The following is an 8,795-nucleotide window of genomic DNA, read 5'->3' as shown; positions in this document are numbered from 1 at the left end:
GCTGTTTCGACATGTGTAGAATTGGATCGTGAACAAAGTTACAGTACGAGTGATCTATTGTCGTATGTACAAAATAACATTTCCATGTTAACGTCAGAACAAAAAGACATTTATGATACGATAATGCATTGTGTCGATAACAACGTCGGAGAAATTTTCTTTTTTGGATGCGTCAGGAGGTACTGGTAAAACGTTTGTGATAAAACTGATTCTGGAATCAATTCGATCGAAACCAAATCATCCGGGATGGGTAAAGTATTGCAGCAATGCAAACTTATTATTTGGGACGAGTGCACAATGGCACACAAAAAATCGCTCGAGGCTCTGGATCTATGTAAATGGATCTGGATTTAAAATAAGAGCTCTGAGTCACTGGTTCCTTCTAAATATCAAAATTCATTAAGATCCTATCACCCACTCGTAAGTTAAAAATACCTCAATTTTTCTAATTTTTCTTCTCCCTTCAGTCCCCAGATGTTCGAATCGAGGAAAACGACTTTATCAAGTCAATTTGTACAGCTCCCTGACACGCCTACCAAATTTCATCGTCCTAGCACGCCCAGAAGCACCAAACTTGCCAAAGCACTAAACCACACCACCTAACTCCCCCAAAGAGAGCGGATCCAGTCTGGTTACGTCAATCACGTATCTACGACGTTTATAAGCGTTTTCCAAGATTTCCAGTTTTTCTTCTATACATCATTCCGATTCTACATCAATTTCCGATTCTTCTATACATCAAGTTTCATTAAGATCCGATCACCCATTCGTGAGATACCTCGATTTTCACGTTTTCGAAGAATTCCGGTTTCCCCCTCCAACTCCCTTTAATGTCACCGGATCTGGTCGAGATTTAAATAGAGAGTTCTAAAGCACAAGATCCTTCTATATATCAAATTCCATTAAGATCTGATCACCAGTTCGTAAGTTACAAATACCCATTTTTTCTAATTTTTCCGAATCACCCCCCCCCCCCCCAACTCCACCAAAGAGAACAGATCCCGTCCGGTTATGTCAGTCACCTGTCTTGGACTTGTGCTTATTCTCTCCACAAGTTTCATCCTGATCTCTCCACTTTAACCGTTTTCAATATTTCCGGTCCCCTGCCCCCTAATGAGACTGGATCCAGTCAGGTTTTAAAATAAGAGATCTGAGTTTCGAGGTCCTTCGAAATATGAAATTTCATTAAGATACGATCACTCTTTCGTAAGTTAAAAATACCTCTTTTTTCTATTTTTTTTTTTAGAATTAACCCTTCCCCAAACTCCCCCATAGAGAGGAGATCTGTTCCGGCTATGTCAATCCCGTATCTAGGACTTATGCTTATTTTTCCCACCAAGTTTCATCACGATCCCTCCACTCTAAGCATTCTCCAAGATTTTAGGTTCCGCCCCCCCCCCAACTTCCCCTTCACCGGATCCGGTCGGGATTTAAAATAAGAGCTCTGAGACATGATATCCTTCCAAACCATCAAATTTCACTAAGATCCGATCACTCCTTCGTGAGTTAAAAATACCTCATTTTTCTAGTTTTTCAGTATTAACCCTCCCCCCCCCAACTCACCCAAAGAGAGCAGATCCGTTCTGGTTATGCCAATCACGTATCTAGGACTTGCGTTTATTTTTCCAACCAAGTTTCATCCCGATCCCTCCACTCTAAGCGTTTCTTCCCAGATTTTTTTCCAAGATTTTAAGTTCCCCCAATGTCACCGGATCCAGTCAGAATTTAACATTAAGAGCTCTGAGACACGATATCCTTCCAAACTTCAAATTTCATTAAGATCCGATCACTCCTTCGTAAGTTAAAAATACCTCAGTTTTTCTAATTTTTCAGAATTAACCTTCCACCCCCACTCCCCCAAACAGGGCAGATCTGTTCCAGTTATGTCAATAACGTATCTAGGACTTCTGTTATTTTTCCCACCAAGTTTCATCCCGATCCCTCCACTCTAAGCGTTTTCCAAGATTTAGGTTCCCCTCTCCAACCCCCCCCCCCCCAATGTCACCTGATCTGGTCAGGATTTAAAATGAGAGCTCTGAGACACAATATCCTTCCAAACTTCAAATTTCATAAGATCTGATCACTCCTTCGTAAGTTAAAATACCTATCGTGTCTCAGGGCTGTAATTTTAAATCCCGATCGGATCTGGTGACATTAGGGGGAGTTGGGAGGGGGAAATCTAAAATCTTGGAGGACACTTAGAGTGGAGGGATCGGGATGAAACTTAGTAGGAAAAATAAGCACAAGTCCTAGATACATGGTTGACATAACCGGAACAGATTTTTTTAAATTTTTCACATGTCTAATTGGTAACAGCTGACCATTGGAATTTGGTTGGTTACAAGTAAGAAAACAGTTTAGCATTTGAATTTTCACAATGGGCAGAAAAACAAGAGCTAAGAGCTCATATGGCACTTGTAACGAGGCAAGAAGAGCCTAAAGATCATATGGTATGAGCTCTAGCAAAATTCTATGAATCAATAGATTGATTTAAAAGGAAAATAAGAGGCTTAATGCCGGTCAGTACTCAAAATAAGAGCTCTGTGTCACTAGGTCCTTCTAAATATCAAAATTCATTAAGATCCGATCACCCACTCGTATGTTATAAATACCTAATTTTTTCTAATTTTTCCTCTCCCTTTAGCCCCCCAGATGGTCAAATCTGGGGAAACGACTTTATCAAGTCAATTTGTGCAGCTCCCTGACACGCCTACCAATTTTCATCGTCCCAGCACGTCCAGAAGCACCAAACTCGCCAAATCACTGAACCCCTCCCCCCAACTTCCCCAAAGAGAGCGAATCCAGTACGGTGAAAATTGAGGTATTTGTAACTTACGAAAGGGTGACCAGATCTTAATGAAATTTGATGTTTAGAAGGGTCTTGCGCTTTATTCTAATTTTAAATTCCGTCCACCCATCAAGAGAGCAATTAAGCCAATGAGAAAGAAGGAAATCTCGTGACGTATTTCAATGCAATTGGAAATAGAATTTGCTTTCAACCTAGGAGATTGACCTTAATCGCTCGTATCGAATAAGTGAACTTAATATGATTTAATCATATAACATATATTTCAAATAATGTTTGAAGGTAGTGTGGCCGAGTGGTCTAAGGCGCTGGTTTAAGAAACTAGTCTCTGATGAGGCGAAGGTTCGAATCCTTCCACTACCATTTTTTTATGCACAAAATAGTATCTTATTGTTATTTAAGTAGGTATTCTTTTCTTCTCCTGATATTTAATTAAAGACTTTAGTTAATCTATCTATCTATCTATATATATAAAAATAAGTTGTCTGTGTGTTTGTGTGTCTGTCGAGTGACGTCATGTTTTCGACTGACGTCATGTTCTCGACTGACGAAATTACAGACCGGGACATCGGGACACAAATGACGACCGGGACACCGGCACATCTATCTATATATATATATATATATATATATATATATATATATATATATATATATATATATATATATATATATATACATATATATATATATATCTATATATATAAAAATAAGTTTTCTGTGTGTGTGCGGGTCTGTCTGTCGGGTGACGTCATGTTTGTGTGTTGACTGACGTCATGAAGTTAGTTGTCGTCATTTTTGTTATGAAGGTGACGTCATTAAAGATATTTAAGACATGCGTTCACGTAGGAATCGACGGCTATCACTTTAATATTAAATTGAGGAAACCAGCCACTAACAAAGAAATGAATAAGAAATGCAGTGCAATGCATTATTATTCCTATAGACTAATGATTCGGCAGGATGAAGAAAATTATATTTTAAAATGCCGTCAATTGTTTCACCAATTCGTCGTTGATATGTATGCTAAAATTGAATCAGAACGTTTGCTATATATCCGCCTGAATCAGACCAAGCTCCGCTCTGAACAATACATTCATTTGCGAGATGCAGTTATAAATGACGGTAATACCACAAACGTTGGAAGATTAACAATTTTACCTTCGTCATATGCTGGCAGTCCCCGTCATATGCATGAATATGCTCAAGATGCTATTGCGTATGTTCGTCTCTATGGTCGTCCAGATTTATTTATTACATTTACATGTAATCAATCTTGGGACGAGATACAGCAGCTTTTACTTCAAGGACAATCGGCGGTTCATAGACATAACATTACGGCCCGTGTCTTCCGGCAAAAGTTAAAATCACTGATAAACTACATAGTAAAACTTGAAGTGTTTGGGTCAGTGGGATGCTGGATTATTTTCCACGAAAATAATGATTTAGCGCGTCTGTTCAAAACAGCCATCGATTTGATGCCTACTGATACGCATATAATTGTTATTTCCGCTGACAAAACGCCTCCTGGCCAACATGTGCGTTGGCCAACAGCGAATCCAGTACGGTTCCGTCAATCACGTATCAAGGTCATTTGCTTATTTTATCCACCAAGCTTCATCCCGATTCCTCCACTCCAAGTGTTTTCCAAGATTTCCCCTCCAACTCCCACCAATGTCAAAAGATCTGGTCGGGATTTGAAATAAGAGCTCCGAGGCCTTTTTCTTAGATTTGCTCTCTTTGGTGGATTTGGGGGGGGGGGTAATTTTGAAAATTGAGGTATTTGTAACTTACGAAAGGGTGACCAGATCTTAATGAAATTTGATGTTTAGAAGGGTCTTGCGCTTTATTCTAATTTTAAATTCCGTCCACCCATCAAGAGAGCAATTAAGCCAATGAGAAAGAAGGAAATCTCGTGACGTATTTCAATGCTATTGGAAATAGAATTTGCTTTCAACCTAGGAGATTGACCTTAATCGCTCGTATCGAATAAGTGAACTTATTATGATTTAATCATATAACATATATTTCAAATAATGTTATAAGGCAGTGTGGCCGAGTGGTCTAAGGCGTTGGTTTAAGAAACTAATCTCAGATGAGGCGAAGGTTCGAATCCTTCCACTGCCATTTTTTTTTTATGCACAAAATAGTATCTTATTGTTATTTAAGTAGGTATTCTTTTCTTCTCCTGATATTTAATTAAAGACTTTAGTTAATCTATCTATCTATCTATATATATAAAAATAAGTTGTCTGTGTGTTTGTGTGTCTGTCGAGTGACGTCATGTTTTCGACTGACGTCATGTTCTCGACTGACGAAATTACAGACCGGGACATCGGGACACAAATGACGACCGGGACACCGGCACATCTATCTATATATATATATATATATCTATATATATATAAATAAGTTTTCTGTGTGTGTGTGGGTCTGTCTGTCGGGTGAGGTCATGTTTGAGTGTTGACTGACGTCATGAAGTTAGTTGTCGTCATTTGTGTTATGAAGGTGACGTCATTAAAGATATTTAAGACATGCGTTCACGTAGAAATCTATTAATGTTTAATTGTAAAATGACTGATGAACTTACAATGGCAACAGCCGAGGAAGATGCTCAAAGAGTCTATGCCAAAAAACTTGCTGCTGATAGAGAAAGTAAGAAAAGAAAGCGTGCCGAGGAATCAAAAGAACAGCAAGGAAACAGGCTTGAGGCTGATAGAGAAAGTAAGAAAAGAAAGCGTGCCGAGGAATCAGAAGAACAGCAAGGAAACAGGCTTGAAGCTGATAGAGAAAGAAAGAACAGAAAGCGTGCCGAGGAACTACCAGAGCGACGCGAAACCAGACTTGCTGCTAAAAGAGAAAGTGAAAAAAGAAGGCGTGCCGAGGAACTACAAGAGCAACATGAAACCAGACTTGAGCCAAAAGAGAAAGTGAAAAAAGAAGGCATGCCGAGGAACTACCAGAGCAACATGAAACCAGACTTGCTGCTAAAAGAGAAAGTGAATAAAGAAGGCGTGCCGAAGAATCACAAGAACAGCAAGAAATCAGGCTTGCTGCTGATAGAGAAAGTAAGAAAAGAAAGCGTGCCGAGGAATCAGAGCAACCTGAAAGTTATCGCCAGGCATTCAGGTACAGCCCAGTCGATTATTATAGCTTGAGTAGATGTGTTCAAATCGGGACTATGTCTAAAATTTGTCCCTATTGCAAGGCCTTGAAATTCAATGGTGAAACAATGGGAATGTGTTGCGCCTCAGGAAAAGTTCAACTTCCTCTATTGGCTGCACCACCAGAGCCATTGAAGACTTTCCTTACTGGAACTACGTCTGAATCTAAGCGTTTTTTGTCACAAATCAGAAAATATAACTCATGTTTCCAAATGACGTCGTTTGGAGCCCAAATCGAAAATCCAGATCAATTTATGTCTACTTTCAAAGTAAAAGGGCAAATTTATCATAGAGCAGGGTCCCTTCTACCATTCTCAATCGAGAATCATAAATTTTTACAATTGCACTTCATCAGTGATAGAAATTCTGAATTGATTGCACGTTGCGAAATTTCTCCCAACGTTGAAAGGACAATCGTTTCCCAATTGCAACATCTTTTCCACGAAAATAATAATTTAGTGCGTCTGTTCAAAACAGCCATCGATTTGATGCCTACTGATACGCATAAAATTGTTATTTTCGCTGACAAAACGCCTCCTGGCCAACATGTGCGTAGATACAATGCTCCAACTATCGACGAAGTGGCAATCGTTATGGTCGGTGATCAGTTTTTACCTCGAGATATTATTCTTCATAAGCGAAACGCTCAGTTGTTAAGAATTGCTGAAACTCATCGATGCTACGATGCCCTACAATATCCTATCATTGTTTGGGATGGAGCCGACGGCTATCACTTTAATATTAAATTGAGGAATCCAGCCACTAACAAAGAAATGAATAAGAAATGCAGTGCAATGCATTATTATTCCTATAGACTAATGATTCGGCAGAATGAAGAAAATTATATTTTAAAATGCCGTCAATTGTTTCACCAATTCGTCGTTGATATGTATGCTAAAATTGAATCAGAACGTTTGCTATATATCCGCCTGAATCAGACCAAGCTCCGCTCTGAACAATACATTCATTTGCGAGATGCAGTTATAAATGACGGTAATACCACAAACGTTGGAAGATTAACAATTTTACCTTCGTCATATGCTGGCAGTCCCCGTCATGTGCATGAATATGCTCAAGATGCTATTGCGTATGTTCGTCTCTATGGTCGTCCAGATTTATTTATTACATTTACATGTAATCAATCTTGGGACGAGATACAGCAGCTTTTACTTCAAGGACAATCGGCGGTTCATAGACATAACATTACGGCCCGTGTCTTCCGGCAAAAGTTAAAATCACTGATAAACTACATAGTAAAACTTGAAGTGTTTGGGTCAGTGGGATGCTGGATTATTTTCCACGAAAATAATAATTTAGCGCGTCTGTTCAAAACAGCCATCGATTTGATGCCTACTGATACGCATAAAATTGTTATTTCCGCTGACAAAACGCCTCCTGGCCAACATGTGCGTTGGCCAACAGCGAATCCAGTACGGTTCCGTCAATCACGTATCAAGGTCATTTGCTTATTTTATCCACCAAGCTTCATCCCGATTCCTCCACTCCAAGTGTTTTCCAAGATTTCCCCTCCAACTCCCACCAATGTCAAAAGATCTGGTCGGGATTTGAAATAAGAGCTCCGAGGCCTTTTTCTTAGATTTGCTCTCTTTGGTGGATTTGGGGGGGGGGATAATTTTGAAAATTGAGGTATTTGTAACTTACGAAAGGGTGACCAGATCTTAATGAAATTTGATGTTTAGAAGGGTCTTGCGCTTTATTCTAATTTTAAATTCCGTCCACCCATCAAGAGAGCAATTAAGCCAATGAGAAAGAAGGAAATCTCGTGACGTATTTCAATGCTATTGGAAATAGAATTTGCTTTCAACCTAGGAGATTGACCTTAATCGCTCGTATCGAATAAGTGAACTTAATATGATTTAATCATATAACATATATTTCAAATAATGTTATAAGGCAGTGTGGCCGAGTGGTCTAAGGCGTTGGTTTAAGAAACTAATCTCAGATGAGGCGAAGGTTCGAATCCTTCCACTGCCATTTTTTTTATGCACAAAATAGTATCTTATTGTTATTTAAGTAGGTATTCTTTTCTTCTCCTGATATTTAATTAAAGACTTTAGTTAATCTATCTATCTATCTATATATATAAAAATAAGTTGTCTGTGTGTCTGTCGAGTGACGTCATGTTTTCGACTGATGTCATGTTCTCGACTGACGAAATTACAGACCGGGACATCGGGACACAAATGACGACCGGGAAACCGGCACATCTATCTATATATATATATATATATATATCTATACTAGCTGTTGGGGTGGCGCTTCGCGCCACCCCAACACCTAGTTGGTGGGGGCGCTTCGCGCCCCCCCAAGCCCCCCCGCGCGCGTAAGTCGTTACGCGCCATAATAGTTACGCGCCATTGTAGTTGTGTCCCTATGTCCCACCTGTGAATATAGATATATATATATATATATATATATATATATATATATATATATATATATATACTAGCTGTTGGGGTGGCGCTTCGCGCCACCCCAACACCTAGTTGGTGGGGGCGCTTCGCGCCCCCCCAAGCCCCCCCGCGCGCGTAAGTCGTTACGCGCCATAATAGTTACGCGCCATTGTAGTTGTGTCCCTATGTCCCACCTGTGAATATAGATATATATATATATATATGGTTTTAACTACGTAAAACTTGCGAATATACAACATTCTTTGCTGTCCCATTGTCTTTGCATATAAATAGATTGTCAGGTTTACCGACTCTTGAACATGCAACATATAATGGTCCATGGGAAAACAATCTGTATTCAGATCTATACCTCATGATTCTAATGATTGCCCTTGAGCTTTGTTGATGGTG

At 39.4% G+C, this 8,795-nt stretch overlaps 3 non-coding genes across 3 annotated transcripts; all 3 read left to right on the top strand.

Moving 5' to 3' along the window:
- The first annotated feature begins 3,087 nt into the window (after positions 1–3,087).
- Trnal-aag (transfer RNA leucine (anticodon AAG)) lies at positions 3,088–3,169 on the top strand. The gene has a single exon. It is a non-coding gene; the product is annotated as a tRNA-Leu (tRNA).
- Positions 3,170–4,851: 1,682 nt separating this feature from the next.
- Trnal-aag (transfer RNA leucine (anticodon AAG)) lies at positions 4,852–4,933 on the top strand. The gene has a single exon. It is a non-coding gene; the product is annotated as a tRNA-Leu (tRNA).
- A 2,950-nt stretch (positions 4,934–7,883) lies between these two features.
- Positions 7,884–7,965, top strand: Trnal-aag (transfer RNA leucine (anticodon AAG)). The gene has a single exon. It is a non-coding gene; the product is annotated as a tRNA-Leu (tRNA).
- Positions 7,966–8,795: the final 830 nt, after the last annotated feature.

The sequence above is a fragment of the Artemia franciscana genome, unplaced genomic scaffold, assembly GCF_032884065.1.
Source record: "Artemia franciscana unplaced genomic scaffold, ASM3288406v1 Scaffold_5323, whole genome shotgun sequence".
NCBI lineage: Eukaryota > Metazoa > Arthropoda > Branchiopoda > Anostraca > Artemiidae > Artemia > Artemia franciscana.
The sequence above is the reverse complement of the archived record's forward strand: the minus strand, read 5'-3'. Positions and strand labels throughout refer to the sequence as shown.